This window comes from Pan troglodytes, chromosome 1 (genome assembly GCF_028858775.2).
Source record: "Pan troglodytes isolate AG18354 chromosome 1, NHGRI_mPanTro3-v2.0_pri, whole genome shotgun sequence".
NCBI classification, from domain to species: Eukaryota; Metazoa; Chordata; class Mammalia; order Primates; family Hominidae; genus Pan; species Pan troglodytes.
In genome coordinates, this window is record NC_072398.2 from 26473911 (window position 1) to 26492483 (window position 18573).

Consider the following 18573-nt stretch of genomic DNA (forward strand, 5'->3'; position numbering starts at 1 on the left):
AAAAAGAAAGTTTGGAAAATTTGCAGCCTGACAATGTGATAGAAAAGAAAATCCCATTTTCTGGGGAGAAATTCAAGCTGGCTACAGAAATTTGCATAAGTAACAATGAGCCAAGACAATGGGGAAAATGTCTCCAGGGCATGTCAGAGACCTTTGTGGCAGCCCCTCCCATCACAGGCCTAGAGGTTTAAGAGGAAAAAGTGGTTTTGTGTGCCTGGCCCAGGGTCCCTCTGCTGTATGCAGTCTAGGGACTTGGTGCCCTGTATCCCACCTGCTTCAGCTGTGGCTGAAAGGGGCCAGTGTAGAGCTTGGGCCATGGATTTAGAGGGTGCAAGCCTCAAGCCTTGGCAGCTTTCATGTGATGTTGAGCCTGCAAGTGCACAGAAGTCAAGAATTGAGGTTTAAGAACCTCCACCTAGATTTCAGAAGATGCAAGGAAAGGCCTGGATGCTCAGGCAAAAGTTTGCTGCAGGAGCGGAGCCCTCATGGAGAACCTCTGCTAGGGCACCACAGAAGGGAAATTTAGAATGGGAGCCCCCATGCAGAGTCCCTACTGGGGCACTGCCTAGTGGAGCTGTGAGAAAGAGCTACCATCCTCCAGACCCCAGAATGGTAGATCCACTGACAGCTTGCACCGTGCACCTGGAAAAGCCGCAGACACTCAGTGCCAGCCTGTGAAGGCAGCTGGGAGGGAGGCTGTACTCTGCAAAGCCAGAGGGGTGGAGCTGCCCAATACTATGGGAACCCACCTACTCCATCGGCATGACCTGTGAGACGTGGGGTCAAAGGAGATCGTTTTGGAGCTTTAAGATTTGACTGCCCCACTGGATTAAGGACTTGTATAGAGCTTCTAGCCCCTTTGTTTTGGCCAATTCCTCCCATTTGGAATGGCTCTATTTATCCAGTGCCTGCACCCCCATTGTATCTAGGAAGTAACTAACTTGCTTTTGATTTTACAGGCTCATAGGTGGAAGGGACTTGCCTTGTCTCAGATAAGACTTTGGACTGTGGACTTTTTTTTTTTTTGAGATAGAATCTCACTCTGTTGCCCAGGCTGGAGTGCAGTGGCACAATCTTAGCTCACTGCAACCTCCACCTCCTAGGCTTAAGTGATTCTCCTGCCTCAGCCTCCCAAGTAGCTGGGATTACAGGCATGTGCTAGCACAGCCGGCTAATTTTCGTATTTTTAGTAGAGATGTGGTTTCGCCGTATCAGCCAGGCTTGTCTCAAACTCCTGACCTCAGGTGATCTGCCCACCTCAGCCTCCCAAAGTGCTGGGATTACAGGTGTGAGCCACCATGCCCAGCTGACTGCGGACTTTTGAGTTAATGTTGGAATGAGTTGAGACTTTGGGGAACTTTTGGAGAGGCATGATTCGCTTTGAAATGTGAAGATACCAGATTTGGCAGAGGCCAGGGGTAGAATAATATGGTTTGGCTCTGTGTCTCCACCCTAATCTCATCTTGTAGCTCCCATAATTCTTGCATGTTGTGGGAGGGACCCGGTGACAGATGATTGAATCACAGGGGCAGGACTTTCCTGTGCTGTTCTCATGATAGTGAATGGGTCTCATGAGATCTGATGGTTTCTAAAACAGGAGTCTCCCTGTACAAGCCCTCTTTTTGCCTGCTGCCATTCATGTAAGATGTGACTTGCTTCTCCTTGCCTTCCACCATGATTGTGAGGCCTCCCCAGCAATGCGGAACAGTGAGTCCAATAAACCTCTTTCTTTTGTATATTGCCCAGACTCGGGTATGTCTTTATCAGCAGCATAAAAACAGACTAATACACTAAATAACAAACTTTTAAATAATGCATGAGGCAAAGAAGAAATCCAATGGGAAATAAGAAAGTGTTTAACAGTGATTGAAAATGAAAAGAAAACATATAAAAATTTGTGAGATGCCACTAAAATCCTGCTTAGAGGTAAAGTTATTGCCCTAATTTGCCTCTATTAGAAAAACCAGAAAGGTCTCAAATTAATATCCTCAGCTTCTACCTTAAAAAACTAGAAAAGGAAAAGAAAATTAAAACCCTAGTGAGCAGGAGAAAGGAAGTAATAAAGATACGATTTTTAAAAACCAAGAAAATGAAAAACAAAAAGAAAATAGAGAAAATCAATGAAACTAAAAGTTGATTCTTTAAGAATATCAATAAAATTCATAAACTTCTAGTCAGACTGATCCGGCGGTTAAAAAGAGAGAAGATACTAAATACCAATATTAGAAATGAGAGAGAGGACATCACTACAAATTCCAGACATTAGAAGAAGAAATAAGTTAGATAACTTAGATAAAATATTTAGCCTCTGAAAGACACAGACTACCAAAGTTCATTCAGTTAAAAACAAGGTAACCTGAAAAGCCCTATATTTATTATAGAAATTAATTGGTGGCTAGAAAAAACAACCTTCCAGGCAAGGCAGTGGCTCACGCCTGTAATCCCAGCACTTTGGGAGGCTGAGGTGGGTGGATCACCCAAGGTCAAGAGTTGGAGACCAGCCTGGCCAACATGGTGAAACCCTGTCTCTACTAAAAATACAAAAATTAGCCAGGCGTGGTGGCACACACCTGTAGTCCCAGCTACTTGGGAGGCCGAGGCAGGAGAATAGCTTGAACCCAGGAGACAGAGGTTGCAGTGAGCCAAGACCGCACCACACAACTGCAATTCAGACTGGGTGACAGAGCAAGACTCCATCTAAAAAAAAAAAAAGCAAGAAAAAGAAAAAGAAAAAACAACCTTCCAACAAAGAAAACTCCAGACCCAGATAAATTCAATGGTGATTTGTACTACACATTTAAGGCAGAAATAATACCAACTGTCTACAAACTCAAAAAATTCAAGAGAATGAAATATGTCCATATTAATTCTATAACACCAGTACTACTTTGATATCCAAACCGGAAAACAACCTTATAATAATGACATTACAGAAGACTTCATGAACACAGATGCAGTAATCCTTAACAAAATTTTAGCAAGTTGAACCTATCAGTATATAATGATGGTAATGCATCACCACCAAGCAGATTTTATCATAGCAATGCAAGGTAGTTTTATCATTCAAAAGCCAATCGATGTAATTTATCATATTAATAGATTAAACAATAAAATCTATATGATCATTCCAATAGATGCCACAAAACATTTGACAAATTCTCTTCCTTCTACCTTTTTTTTTTTTTTTTTTAGACCAAGTATTCATGCTTGTCGCCCAGGCTGGAGTGCAATGGTGCAGTCTTGGCTGACTGCAACCTCTGCCTCCTAGCTTCAGGCAGTTCTCCTCCTCGGCCTCCTGAGTAGCTGGGATCACAGGCATGTGCCACTACGCCCAGCTAAATTTTGTATTTTTAGTAGAGATGGGGTTTCACTGTGTTGGCCAGGCTGGTCTCAAACTCCTGACCTCAGGTGATCCGCCTGCCTCAGTCTCCCAAAGTGCCGGGATTACAGGTGTGAGCCACGGCGCCTGGCCCCCACATTTATTCCTAATAAAAACTTGGCTAGGCGCAGTGGCTTACACTTATAATCCCGGCACTTTGGGAGGCAGAGACAGGTGGATCGCTTGAGGCCAGGAGTTCGAGACCAGACTGGCCAACATGGCGAAACCCCGCCTCTACTAAAATAATAAAAATTAGCCAAGCGTGGTGGAGCATGCCTGTAGTCCTAGCTGCTTGTAAGGCTGAGGCACGAGAATTGTTTGAACCTGGGAGGCAGAGGTTGCAGTTAGCTGTGATCATGTCACTGCACTCCAGCCTGGGCCACAGAACAAAACTCTGTCTCAAAACAAAAACAAAAACAAAAACAAAAACAAAAAACTCCCAGCACACTGAGAATAGAAGGAAACTTTCCCAAATTGATAGAGCTTTCACAAAAAATCTACTGCTAGTGTCAGTCATGTTGGTGGTGATTGACAGAAAACTTTCCTTCAAAGAAGGAAAAAGTCACAGAGGTCTGCTTTTACCACCTCTACTTAACAATGTAATAGAGGTTCTAACCAGTGAAATAAGGCAAGAAAAACATAAAATGCCTACAAATTGGAAACAAAGAAGTAAAATTTGCAGACAAAATGATTGGCACTGTAGAATATCCTAAAGAATCTAAAAACCACTAAATTAAAAAGTGAGTTTAGCAAAGTTGCAGAATAAAAGATCAATATGCAAAAATTAATTGTGTTATTACACACTCACAATAAACAATCATGACTTGAAATTAAGAGTAATGCTATTTGTAACAGCATCAAAAAATGATATACTTTGGAATAAATCTGACAACAGATGTGAAAAAACTGAGCACTGAAGAATACAAATAATTGCTGATAAAAAGTAAGGAATAATTAAATGGAAAGCTATGCCATCTTCACAGACTGGGAGACTTAAATGTGTAATGATGTCCATTTTCCCCTAATTACTTGATGGATTTAATACAAGCCCAATCAAAATTCAGCAGGCTTCTTTGTAGAAATTGACAAGCTAATTTTAAGATTTACATGGAAATCATATAATAAGGACAGAGAATAGCCAAAATATCTTTGAAAAGAACAACAAAGTTGGAGGAGTTACATTGCCTTTACCAAGATTTATTATTAAGTTATATTAATTAGAACAATGTGGTATTGTTGTAAACACAGACATACAGGTCAATGGAACAGAATTGAGGGTCTAAAAATTGACCCACACATATACAGACAACTGATTTTCAACAAACATGGCAAGAGAATTCAACTGGAGAAAGGTAATCTTTATAATAAATGGTGCTGAAACAATTGCATAGCCATAACTAAAAAATAAATAAATAACTTCAATCCTTGCCACATATGATATAAAAAATTAACTCAAAATAGATCATAGACCTAAATGTCAGAACTAAAGGTATAAAACTTCTAGAATAAAACATAGGCAAAGATTTTAAAATACATACAAAAAAGCACAATCTCTAAAAGAAGTAAATTAATCTATTGGGCTTAATAAAACTAAACACTTTTGGCTGGGCATGGTGGCTCACACCTGTAATCTCACTCTTTGGGAGGCCAAGATAGGAGGATTGCTTGAGCCCAGGAGTTTGAGATCAGTCCTGGCAACACAGAGAGACCCCACTCCCCAACTCTTCCCCCCAAATTTAAAAAATTAGCTGGGCATGGTGGCACATACCTGTGCTCCCAGCTACTCAGGAGGCTGAGGTAGGAAGGATCACTAGGGCCTGGGAGGTTGAGGCTGCAGTGAGCCATGGTTGTGCCACTGCACTCCAGCCTGGGCAACAGAAGGAGACCCTGTCTGAAACAACAACAAAAAACTTTTGCTGTCTTTACATTCACTGTTATGAAAATGGAAAGGTAAGCCATAGACTAGGAGAAAGTATTTGCAAAACATCTACTCAAAAAAAGAATGGTATTTACAGCATATAAATAATTCTTACAACTTATCAATAAGAAAACAATCCAGGCAGGGCGTGGTGGCTCACGCCTGTAATCCCAGCGCTTTGGGAGGCTGAGGCGGGTGGATCACGAGGTCAGGAGATCGAGACCATCCTGGCTAACACGGTGAAACCCCGTCTCTACTAAAAAATACAAAAAATTAGCCTGGCATGGTAGCAGGTGCCTGTAGTCCCAGCTACTCGGGAGGCTGAGGCAGGAGAATGGAATGGCATGAACCTGGGAGGCGGAGCTTGCAGTGAGCCGAGATCGGGCCACTGCACTCCAGCCTGGGCGACAGAGCGAAACTCTGTCTTAAAAAAAAAAAAAAAGGAAAAAGAAAAGAGAACAATCCAATTGGGGAAAATTGGCAAAAGATTTGAACAGACATTTCGCCAAAGTAGATCTGCATATGGCAAACATATACATGAAAAGACACTCAAAATCATTAGCCATTAGTGAAATGCAAATCAAAGCCACAATATTATTATTACACATCCACTAGAATGGCTAAAATTGGAAAGGCTGATCATAACAAAGATTGACAAGCATAAGGGCAATTGATATAACATTGCTAGCTAGAATTTAAATGGTACAATCAGTTTGGCATTTTCTTTAAAAGTGAAACCACATCTATCATACGAACCCAGTCTTTCCACCCCTTGGTATTTGTCCACACTAAGACTTGTACACACAAATGTTCACAGTAGCTCCATTTGTAATAGTTAAGAACCGCAGATGCCCATCATCAAGTAAATAGATCATAAATTTTAGAACACTACTGGGCAATAATAAGGAACAATCAATACTAGCAATAGGGAGGTTGAGTGAAATAAACCAGACAAAAACAATACATCCTACATAATTCCATTTATGTAGAATACTAGAAAATTCAAACTAATTTATAATGACAGAACACAGGTCAGTTGCTGCCTGGTGAAGGGGCAAGGAGGCAAGATAAGGAAGAGATGGACACAAAGAAATGTGGGTGTCCTCCCCATCTTGATCATGGTGATGGCTTCAGGTGTATATGCATGTGTCAAAACTCATAACTGTACAATTTAAATACTTAAATATCCTTTATACTGAAGTAGACTTGTCAAAAAAACTTATGTAGTGAAAATTTTTAAGTTAGACAGAAAGAGATAAAATTCAACTATCCTTAAAGGTAACTTAAGAGTTACAAACCAAGTAAATCCTGGTAAAGGCCTTAGTAAAAATAAAAACACTATGATTGGTCACAATACAGTGAGTCAGAAAAATGATAACAAACATACATTTCTTTATTCTATCAGGTCAGCCTGCAAAATCTCATTTCCTGCTGGGCGTCATGATGTCTCTTTCCTTTCTTCCCTCTTCTGCGAGTTCTTGCTTTTTGTGTGTGTTTGGCCAGTGTCTAGAAGATGGGTCCACCTTTATGCCTGTACCCAGGGAGCCCTAAATTTGGCTCCATCCCCGAGGGTGGAGGATGACTCTGAATCCTCATCCATATTCTTCAGAGTGGGAACTCCTAAAAGATAAACAAGCCTCTCTTGCTAATACCAGTTACTTCTCTCAGTAAGAATAAGTGGGTGGGGCATCAAAGAACCCTGTCCTGCCACACAATAAGTGCTCAGATGTGTTTTACTACAAATTCTAAGCACTAACGAGTTAAAAGAAGGAGGAAAGTAAGTGATGGTGGTGGAATTTGAACTGAGCCTTAGTGAATACATAGAATTTAGATTCTAAACAGAGAGGACAGGGCAAATGAAGAAAACAAGATAGGAAAAGACACAGCAGTAGCAGAAAGCAATTTGTTTAAAGGACGGTACAGAGACCTAAACTTACTAGAGTGAAAGAGTTCTATTAGAAAAGTGGCAGACAGGCTGGGTGTGGTGGCTCACACCTGTAATCCCAACACTTTGGGAGGCCGAGGCGGGTGGATCACCTGAGATCAGGAGTTCAAGACCAGCCTGGCCAACACGGTGAAACCCAGTCTCTACCAAAAATACAAAAAATTAGCCCAGGTGGTGGCTGAGGCAGGAGAATCGCTTGAACCCAGGAGACAGAGGTTACAGTGAGCCGAGATCGCGCCACTACATTCCAGCCTGAGTGACAGAGTGAGGCTCCATCTCAAAAAAAAAAAAAAGAAAAAGAAAAAGAAAAAGAAAAAAAAAAGTGGAGACAAGTTTGTGTGGCTAGGATGGGTCAGATTATTGAGAGCTCTTGAAAATCAAGCATGAGGATTTAGATTTAATAGAATAAAATACAGAAAGCTATCAGATTTTAAGTAAAGGGAGCATATAACTGCAGGGAAATTTATGCAAGTATCTTGTTCTGAAAGCCAGTAAGAACAGAAGTTTGTGTTGGGCATGGTTAATAGGGAAAAATCCCTCCCAACAACTAAAAAGCCATGTCAAGGGTATGATCTATTGGGAATGAGTCATCTACAATATAAGGTCTATCAGCCTGTACTATTTGTCTAGTCATGGCAAATATTCCAATTTCTATTGTACAAAGAAAGAAACTCAAACATTTCAAATTGCTATGAATATACAGACATATATGCAAGTTCCTGTTTCCGGTTCCACCTAATTTACCTTGGCACCATTTCCACAGAAGTCAAATATTTGGTGCTTTGAAACAAATGTACAACAGATTCCAGGGTGTGGCCTGTACAACTCAATTTCCACAGTTTGGCTTTTCCATGTAATTTTCAGATATAAATTACTTCCCTACCAGGGCAACAGTGGAGGCAGGGAATAGAGTCAAAAGCATTGGCTAGGAATCAGAAGTCTAATTGTGTGACTATAGGCAAGCCATTAGCTTTTCTGAGTCTCAGATCTCCCTTCTAGAAAATTGGGGCTAAAGTCAAAACTTTATAGTGTTTCTTTGAGAAGGCAATCAGATACTATATAAAAAGATTGTCCACTTATGTTATATAAATAATTACATAGCAAAATTGCAAGCTGCTACAGTCAAGAGATGTTTGATGATGCAAGAAGAATTGTTTGATGGCAAACCACTTCTACACAAAGGAGACATTTTTAGATAGTACCTTCACTGGAAACTGTTTTCTTCTTACTAAAAGTCAGCAAGACTGGAACAGCCTCCCAAGCTGTGGTTGGAAGATTGAAACTGCATTCTAGAGGAGACACTGGGAACTGAGAAGGAGAAAATAGATTTCTGAGAATATCATACAATCACAGCTGATTAGTTATAGATCATACATTGAGACAAACCTCCTGAATCTTCAGCGTTTTAATTGATACATGTAGGATAAAATTAGAAACAGGAACATAAGTACCATTATGAAAACTATACTCAAGTGTGGATACTGATCAACTGACACAGAAAAAATAAGAGTACTCTGTAATTGGTATGGAAGTTCACTGCTATCTAAATCCATGCGGAATGTGAAATGGTGTGGAATACATAAGAAGATCAGTGAATGACATCCAACCAGAATGATTAAATACAGCATCTAAACATGACCTGCTTTTGCTTATTTCTCACTGATTCCCTAGAATAATGCTGTCCAATAGAAATGTGTTAGCTACATATGCAATTTGAATTTTCTAGAAGTCACATTTAAAAAAGTAAAACAAAATAGGTGATCTTAATTTTAATAATATGAAATCTATGCAAATTATCATTTCAACTCATTATCAATATAAAAATTATGAGATCTTTTACAGTCTTTATTTCACATGGAGTCTTTGAAATCTGAAGTGTATTTTACATTTACTGCACATTTCAATGCAGACTAGGCACATTTAAAGACAGCCACAGCTCTAGAAAGTAGGGATTGGAAATTAACACCAAATTCACACTATATATTTGTACATTATTTTCTATACACTATTTTTAAAGAAAAGCAAAGCTTCAACTTGCATTTAGTATTTAAAATATTTCTGGCCAAGCTCTCTTGGAACTTCTGCAGAAGAGAGAAAGAATGATGATGGCTATCTGAAAAACCTTAGTTTTTGGTTTGCAATCAGAGGTTGAGATATTTTTTGGGACATTTGAGGATTTTATCATCATTTCAGATGAATGTGAAGTCTTCCATTAAAAAGTATAAGCTAGAAGCCATCATTAAGCTCCTATACTAGTCATGCTTTTATCACTTCTCATAATTATCTTGAATACATTTACTATTCATGACACACAAAATAATTAAACATTGCATTTAAATGGATAAGAAAATAATGTGACTTCAGGAAAGCCCTTATCCCTTTAGACAGAACTGTAGGAAAACACAGTTACAGTTAGGTAAAGGACCAGAGCATGTTATTTGTGCAAATGTGTAACATCCATGCCCTGGCCATGAACTTTTTGTAGCATCCCTAGTCATGGTAGCAAAATAAAAATTGCTCCCATGCATTTCCAGACCCCCCTTGGTGGGAATGATACCACCCTCCCAGTATGAGATGCACTGCTTGAGACTTTTCTTAAAATTTGATCAGTTAACAAAGCACCTGTGGTTGTAAATATTCTGTTTTCTGTAGTTTCTTTTACCAGCAAAAAGGAAAAGATTATAACATCAATGTAAAAACAAAAACAATAAAACCCAAAGAAACTCAAAAGTCTTTCTAGATTCAAGTGACTTTGCTTCACAATTTTTTTTTCATTTAAAGCTAACATCACCTTAAAGGATGTCTCACACTTCTGAATTTATATTTCCTGACCTCCAAAAGGGATCCTATCTATTATTAAAAAGTCAAAAAATAACAGATGCTGGTGAGGTCGCAGAGAAAAGGGAATACTTATACAATGGTAGGGTGGATAAGAAAATGGAATACCATGGAAGACCACGGAATACTATGCAGCCATAAGAAAGAATGAGATCATGTTCTTTGCAGCTACATGGATAGAGCTGGAGGCCATTACCCTAAGCTAACTAATGCAGAAACAGAAAACCAATTACTGTATGTTCTCACTCATAAATGGCAGCTAAACATTGAGTACACATGGGCACAAATTAAGAACACCAGGGGCTACTTGAGGGTGGAGGGTGGAAGTAGAATGAGGATTGAAAAATTACCTATCAGGTACTATGCTTATTTATTAGTTGGGTGTTGAAATAATCTGTGCACCAAACCTCTGGGACACACAATTTACCTATATAACAAACCTGCGCATGTACCCACTGAAACGAAAATAAAAGTTAAAAAAAGAACACAAAAGGGGTCTTATATTGTTCTACTTCCATATTCCCACATTTATTCCCTCTTCTGCACTATCTTACCTCAAATTTACATCTTAATGAGTTCTATTGTTAGTGTGTGTGTGTGCGTTAATAGTTGAACCATGGATACAATTTGACCTATTTGGAATGGATGTGAAGGACTTTTTCTTTAATTAAAGCACATGTTTCTCAATTAGGACCTAGGGAATATAGGTTGAGAGGTAGTACATAGTCATTAGAATGACAATTGAAATTGAAATTAAATAAATATGTATCAATTCATGATGGTTGATCTCATTTACCCTATTATAATCAGTGCCCTTCACTACAGAACAGCAAACTCACTTCTAGCATTGACATCTACTAATTGTATGTTAGAGATTGCAGAAGAAGCAATGTAGAGTTAATGACTGTCATAATGATGGAGATGCATGATGACATCAGTAATTTTTTTAGTGAATCTCTTTTTGGACACAAAAATCACCACCAATATGGCTATGTATCTTTAAAATTATATTTATGTATATATGTATATATATACATATTTAGATATATAGCACAACCAAACCTCTATTGTGAGCATACACATTTATAGGTACTCCAGAGCAATGGTTAGCAAACTATGGCCCACGAGCTAAATCCAGCCTCACATCTGTTTTTGTAAACAAAGTTTCAATAGAACACAGACATGCTCATTCATTTACATATTGTCTGTGGCTATTTTAATGCTATATAACAGCAGAGTGGTTATGACAAAGACTGTATGACAGGTAAATCTAAAATATTTATTCTCTGTATCTACAGAAAATGTTTGCTGACTCCTGATATAGATTGTAAATAAAATGTCAGCAGAATACATGTGCATTTTTTCTTTTTTTATTGCTAGAATGGGTTGTATGAAATGGGATCAAGGAGCTGCTAATTGTTGGGACCAACGTCTCCTCCATACAGGGCTAGAAATCTTGGCACGGTGTCACGTCAAAGGTGAAAAACAACGAATGAAGTTCATTTTGTTGAGGTTTAAGAAATGTCTTTTCTAGGGCATTTTAAGGTGTATCTAATCTTTGGGTTGTAGAAAATGACAATGGTTTTCAAAATAGTTGGAAAGAATGCTTTAATCTGTTATGTTCACTAGTATTTTATAATAATTTCAGAACTATCATCTAATATATTAAAGTATCATAAAAGACTGTATATTGAATTGCAGTAAAAAGTTTTGAGTCCATCTATTAACGTTTATTTTTCTAGTTATTGTGGATTTCATGCTCATAAAACTACTGGTAAAACATATGATCATTTAAGTCACATTACCTCACAAATTTTGGCCAGCTTATTTTTCATAGACCCATGTTGGGTTTACTCCTTCACCTGATTTTGGTTTCCATGGACATTAAGAGACACTACAGAGTTTCTCTATAATTCGCCCTGTTTAATGAGTGTCTCCATCACGAATGATGGAAAAGTGTATAAGGAAGTTAGTACGTTCACTTTGAACCATGACTGAGTTACCTGGTACTGGACTTGCCTTCCTGTCACAAAAGAGTAAGAAACTAGAAAAACTACTTAAAGCAACTGTTTTCAGGCATTGATAAACAGGCAGCACATGACTGATCCATGAGAGCAAAACACACAGGTGAACTCCATAATCAGGAAGGAGAAACTTAAGTAAAGGGGTGGCCTTGCTGAGTTGAGGAGGAAATTATCAGAGTTCAAGCTTGTTGGAATGGCTGAAATTTTGTAGGCTAGAATATCTGAGTTCTCTCTCTCTCTGTGTATGTGTGTGTGTGCGTGTGTGTGTGTCTGTGTGTGCGAGAGAGAGAGAGACCGAGAGACAGAGAGAGAGGAGAGCGAAAGAGACAGAGGAGAAAGGCGGGGGGAGGGAGCGAGAGAGAGAGAGAGAGAGAGAGAGAGAGAAGGGGGTAATACTAAAAGCCTGTATGGAAATTCACTGGGGATACAGACGTGCCAAGCGAGACCTTGCAAGACTTAGCAGAGCTTGCCTGCTGTAGGTGGAAGGCTGAAGAGTGATACTAAAGGTCATGCAGTGCTGGAAGACATTAGATTTCCAGCCCAGCAGTGCAGCAACTTCACTAATACCTTAAGCACTTAACTGAGAATCCAGAACCAAGTCTTAGGAGAAAGAATCACACAAAAGAGTAAGGGGAATATGCTAGGACTAAATTTAAAACCAAATAAGACTCATACTGAAAATGAATAATACCAAATTTGACATGACCCAAAGAATCCACCACTAATTAAGCTGCATGCCACACAAAACCTAATATCGTTTAAACAAGCCAACATAATCCAGATTCCCTATAATTATCACCTACAAATGTCCAGCATACAATTAAATTTTATCAGATATCCACAGAGACAGATGTGAATCATAACAGAACACGCAGTCTATTAAAAAAAATGTCTGTGAGATGATCCACATGTTGGGATTAGCAGAAAAAAATTTAATCTAGCTTTTATAAATACTTTCAAGGACTTAAAGGAATAGAGTCATAATAAACAGGGGATATCAGCATATAAATGAAAACCTTTTCTTAAAAAAGACGTATTTCAAGAACTAAGAAGTATAGAATTTGAATTTAAAAATTCACGATATGGGCTTATCAGTAGATTGGACACTGCAAAAACAACAAAAAGTTAACTTGATGATATAAAAGTATTCAGTCTAAAGCTCAGGTAAAAAATTAATCGAGTCTTGGTACATAGCAATATGCAGTGGTCTTACATACATATAATTGGAGTACCAGAAGGGGAGCAGAAGCATAATTGCACAGAAAAAAATATTTAAGACAATAATGGCTGAAAATATCTCAAATTATCATAAAAGAAATGGACAAATCTAGGAAACTCAGTGAATGCCAAATAGTCTAATTACAGAGAAAATCACACCTAGACACATTATGGTCAAACTGCAAATAACCAAGTACTGGGAAAGAAAAGTTTTGCAGGCAGTCTGAGAAACATAATACATTACACATGGACAAAAATAATAAAGTGATAGCTGACTTCTCATCAAAAAGAAGAAGTTAACATCATCAGAGGGCTTAAAGTGCTGATGGACAAAAACTGCCAATCCAGAATCCTATATCTAAAGAATCCTTCAAAACTGAAGGCAGAATAGACATTTTCAGATAAATAAAAACAGAAAATTCTACACCAATAGACCTCCACTGTAAGCAATGCTAAAAAAAATTCTTCAGGATGAAAGACGATGACATACCAGATGGAAACTGAAATCTGTAATGTTTTAGTTATTCTTTTGATGTAATATATTTAGTAATTTAAAATAATAATCATTTATTATTTCTCCCTATTCTATAGCTTTGCTTACCTGGATGATTCTCCTGCTCTGGATATTATTGGCTGGGGTCACTCAGGTGGCTGCATTCAGCTGGATGCTTAGCCAGGGCTGGAACTTCCAAACTAGCTTCATTCATATGTCTGGTAGTTCAGCTGTGTGGCTGAAATGGTTGGGATGGTTGGCTGAAATGTTTTTCATTCTTTAGTAATCTACCCTAAACTTACTTATTTGTTGGCTAGCTTTCTAGAGGATAAAAGTAAAGGTGTATGGCTTCTTAGGGGCTAGGCCTAGAATTGGTATGACATCATTTTCACCATGTTTTGTTCATCAAAGTTAAAAGACCAGCCCAGATTCAAGGGGTGGGAACACAGACTTTATTTCTTATTTCTTTTTTTTTTTTTTTTTGAGACAGAGTCTCGCTCTGTCACCCAGGCTGGAGTGCAATGGCACAATCTTGGCTCCCTGCAACCTCCGCTTCTCAAGTTCCAGTGATTCTCCTGCCTCAGCCTCCTGAGTAGCTGGGATTACAGGTATGTGCCACCACGCCCAGCTAAATTTTTTTTTTTTTTTTTTTGTATTTTCAGTAGAGACAGGGTTTCACCATGTTGTCCAGGTTGGTCTTGAACTCCTGACCTTGTGATCCATCCGCCTTGACCTCCCAAATTGCTGGGATTACAGACGTGAGCCACCATGCCCAGCTGATTCTATTTCTTAAAGGGAGAAGCAACATGCACATACAAGAATGTGAATACTTTTTGACAGCTATTTTTAAAGATAATTCACCACAAACAGGAAGGAATGAAAAGAACTGGAAATAGCAAAATGTAGGTAAATACACAAAAGGTAATATATACTTTTCTTCTCTTAATTTCTTTGAGATACATATGACTAAGGCAAACATAACAATGTGCATAGATATGATATATATGACAACAAAGCACAAAGGACTTGGGGAGGTGGTAAGTAGAACTTTACTATTGCAAGGCTCTTTTATTTTACATGAAGTATCATAATTTTAACTCTAAGGCTGTGATAAGTTAAGAATGTATATCATAATTCTCAGAAACACTGTAAAGCAATAATGCAAAGATACAGTTAAAGCCAACAGAGGAATTAAGATGAAATACAAAAACATTAATTAACCCAAAAGAAAGCAGGAAGTAAAGAACAAAGGAACACAAAACTAAATGGGGCAAATAGAAAACAAATAGCAAAATGATAGACAAACTCAACTATCTGTTGTCTATAAGAGAAGCACATTAAATTAAAAAACACAGGTTGAAAGTAAAAAGATGGATAAAGATATACCAGTAAACAGTAAGCTAGGAAGGCTGCAGTGGCTATACTAATATCGGATGAATTAGACTTCAAGATAATGAGTATTATCAGCAATAAAGACATTTCATAATGATAAAATGGTCAATTCATCAGGAAGACACACGAACCATAAATGTTTATATGCCCAATAACAGAGCTTCAAAAATGCAAAAGAAAAGCTGACAAAACTAAAGTAAGTGGCAAATTCACAGCCATAGTTTAAGTTTTACACTCCTGTATCAATAATTAATAGCAACACTACACATAAAACAATCAATACAATATAGAAGATCTGAAGACAACTATTAACCACCTTAATCACGTTGACATTGATGGACACAAATGCTCAATAACTACAGAATACATATTCTTGTCTAGTGCTCACAGAACATTCACCAAGATAGACTATATTCTGGGCACAGTAAGTCTCAAAAAAATTTTAAAGTATCAAAATTTCAGAGTTTGTTTTCTAACCATGGCAGAAATAAACTGGTAATTTCCAATAAGACTAGTCATAAAACAGATAGAAGATGCAAATTATCAATGTTTGTGTTTCATTTATCTATTCCTATGTAAGAAATCACTGCAAACTTCAGTGGCTTAAAATAACAACCATTTTATTGCTCACAGTGTTGTGAGTCAGGAATTTGTGTAGGACTCACTGAGAACAGCTCATGTCTGCTCCATGTGTTGTCAACTGGTCTCACTCATGTAGTTGGATTCAGCAAGTGCCTGATTTAGGATACACAGTCTGAGATGAATTTCTTCACGTGTCTGAAACCAAGATGCTGACTGTTGGTTCCATGTGGCCTCTCTTTCCATGTGGTCTTTCATACTGCAAGAGCTCTTTCTTCACATGGCCACTGTCTCCAGCAGGATAGACTGGTCTTTTTGTAGCTGCTCAGAGTACTGAAACATGAAAAGAAAAAAAAAAGAAAAAGGAAGAAAAACCTGTGTCTTTGAGGATACAGTCCCTGGGGTGGAATTCTAGCCCATGTATTTTGGTTTTCTCTATATTATTATCTGAGATGTTTTTATTTTTATGCTTTCATGCCACATTCCTTTTTTATTCTCGTTAGCTGTGATATAGGATAGTCTATTTATGATGAGGTCTCTTCAACTGTTTGGCTGTGTGAAGTTTGTTCTTTAATAGATTGCACAGGAAGCGTTCATGGAAATAATATTCCTTAAATGACAGTTTGCAACTTTAAAAACAACATAATTCATCACCATATTAAGTTGCTCTGTAGCACAAAGTAATTATAAGAACATGTTTTTCTTAGGACATGTTTTCTTATAGATTGAAATCTAGAAAAGTCTTTGCATGCTTTATGTTTTCATATTTGTCATGCCTTTTTTTTTTTTTTTTTTTTTTTTGAGACATGGTCTTGCTATGTTGCCCAGGATGGAATTGAACATTTGAGCTCAGCGATCTTCCTGCCTCAGCCTCTGGAGTAGCTGGGACTACAGATGCCTGCCACGGCAACCTTCCCTCCTTCCTTTTTGTTTATGCTATTGGATGTGATCTAGTTGATTTTTTTTATCTCTTCTCTCCAACACATTTTCTGTCAGAATTGCAGCATGGGAAAGAAAAAGCATAGGTAGGGCACGTTTCCTACTGCTCCTTAGAGGTGTTTGAGAACTTCAAGGAAAATCTGAAAGCTCTTCCTCATTTTCGGGAGAACATAAACTTTTAGCCATGTAAAATCATTTCTGGGCTGGTTTTGGTGAATTTACACCTCAAGCCAATGGGAGAAAAGTAGCCAGACTAAGCCTCTAGACAAGAAAGTAATGATTATGTATGTTATTTTGTGTGTGGTCTCCTGGACTACGCATAATTTATGTTAGCCCTGCCTGTAGAGTTAGAGCACAAGCTTGAGTGAGGACTCAAGAACTAATGACAGAGAGAGCAGCAGAAAGAACTTTTCTTGCAAGTCCTTAACTACTGCATATTGTTTTATGCAGAAGACAACATAGAATCAACTATTTGTAGCATTTTAAGGAATCCATGTACAAAATTTTTTTTTGACAGGGTCTCATTCTGTCGCCCAGGCTGGAGTGCAGTAGCGTGATCACAGCTCACTGCAGCCTCGACCTCCCTGGGCTCAGGTGATCCTCCCACCTCATCCTCCCGAGTAGCTGGGACTACAGGCATGCATCATCACCCCAGCTTATTTTTTTTTATTTTTATTTTGTAGGGACGGGGTTTCATCATGTTGACTAAGCTGGTTTCGAACTCCTGAGCTCAAACTTTCCGCCTGCCTCGGCCTCCCAAAGGGCTGGGATTACAGGCATGAGCCACCGCGCCCGGCCTCAAACTCTTACCAGACCCTTTAATTTCGTCTCCGATACTCCGATTCTACTCAAACTGTTCACCTACACAGAGGAAACTCAGTGATTCCTGGGGGAGCCTATGCTGTATTTGTGCATCCTCATTTGTGGACAAAATTCTTTCTTGCTGTGACTTGAAAGCAGCCTCCCTTTACCTTTCACTTATTAGTCCTAGTTCTGTTCTCTGCTGCTAAGAAAAAGGGTCTGATCCTTCTTTCACGGATCAGCCCTCCAAATATTGGAGAAGCACACTGCGTTTCCATGGGCCTGCAGTCCTTTTCCGGGATCATCTTCCCTAGAACCCCTCAACTGTCTCTCATTTCACACGGTTTAACCATCTTACCTTTGACCCATATTTCATTTGTTTGTCTCAATGTCCCTCATGAAAGTTGACCCAGACGGGTCCGCAGAACAACTTTTGCTGAGAAGGCAAAGGAAATTCTCGCCCAAATTGTGGAGAAGGCAGTCGAACCAATTAAACCTAAAGCTAAAACTGTAATAGAAAAGAACTTTCAAGCTCGCAATGAAAAGGCTATGCATGGATTTATCTCATCACAGCCACTAGCCACGCCTCCACTCGTGCAGTGCGCCTGCGAGCCGAGCAGAAACCAATGGCCCATCGTAGTGAATTTCTCGGGTAAAGTGACATTCTCCGCTTTTGAACGCTCCCTTCGCCCAGCCGCCAACCCCTCGCCCCAATTTCCATTTTAAATGAAAGTCTCCCACTTCCTAGCTGAGACAGACAAAAATAAAACTCGGGCAAAACCAATCGCAGAGAGGCAGCTCACTGTCACTTCCTGGGTCACTTCCAGAAGTCACTTCCGGGGTCGAGGCGAGGCCAACAATACGCCTGCTGCCGCAGGAGGAGTTACGAGCCGGGCCGCGCGCTGCCTGAATACCTAAACCAGGTTTAGCGCCTGCTCATATAAAGCTCTCCTAACCCGTCTTCCGGTGGGAATTTCTTCACGTGGGCCGGAGTCGGAGACTGAGTTTAGCTTTACTGTGGAGCTCTAAATTTAGGCGGGTAAGTGC

The 18573-nt window shown here is 38.9% G+C and overlaps 1 protein-coding gene and 1 long non-coding RNA gene across 11 annotated transcripts in view; one reads left to right on the forward strand and one right to left on the reverse strand.

Annotated features, from left to right (window-relative positions):
- Window positions 1-5147: 5147 nt before the first annotated feature.
- LOC104004743 (uncharacterized) lies at window positions 5148-18438 on the reverse strand. Of its 3 annotated transcripts, XR_001712745.4 has the most exons (5): window positions 17885-18149; window positions 15873-16119; window positions 13924-14053; window positions 8445-8550; window positions 5148-5270 (listed from the first exon to the last, which is right to left on the reverse strand). It is a non-coding gene; the product is annotated as an uncharacterized LOC104004743 (long non-coding RNA). The 3 variants fall into 3 exon arrangements; XR_001712747.4 differs by lacking the exons at window positions 5148-5270; window positions 8445-8550; window positions 13924-14053 and adding an exon at window positions 18330-18438 and having other exon boundaries at window positions 15811-16119; window positions 17885-18034; XR_010156744.1 differs by lacking the exons at window positions 5148-5270; window positions 8445-8550; window positions 13924-14053 and having other exon boundaries at window positions 15811-16119.
- Window positions 18136-18573, forward strand: part of TAF1A (TATA-box binding protein associated factor, RNA polymerase I subunit A) — a 35366-nt gene continuing 34928 nt past the window's right edge. For 4 of the 8 annotated variants that reach the window (XM_003308755.6, XM_063809991.1, XM_009441525.5 and 1 more), the window contains exon 1: window positions 18359-18565. The gene's annotated coding sequence lies outside the window, so the exon portion shown is untranslated. Of the gene's footprint in view, window positions 18566-18573 lie in introns of all 8 variants that reach the window. The other 4 variants (XM_063809979.1, XM_063809986.1, XM_009441528.4 and 1 more) reach the window with 4 other exon arrangements.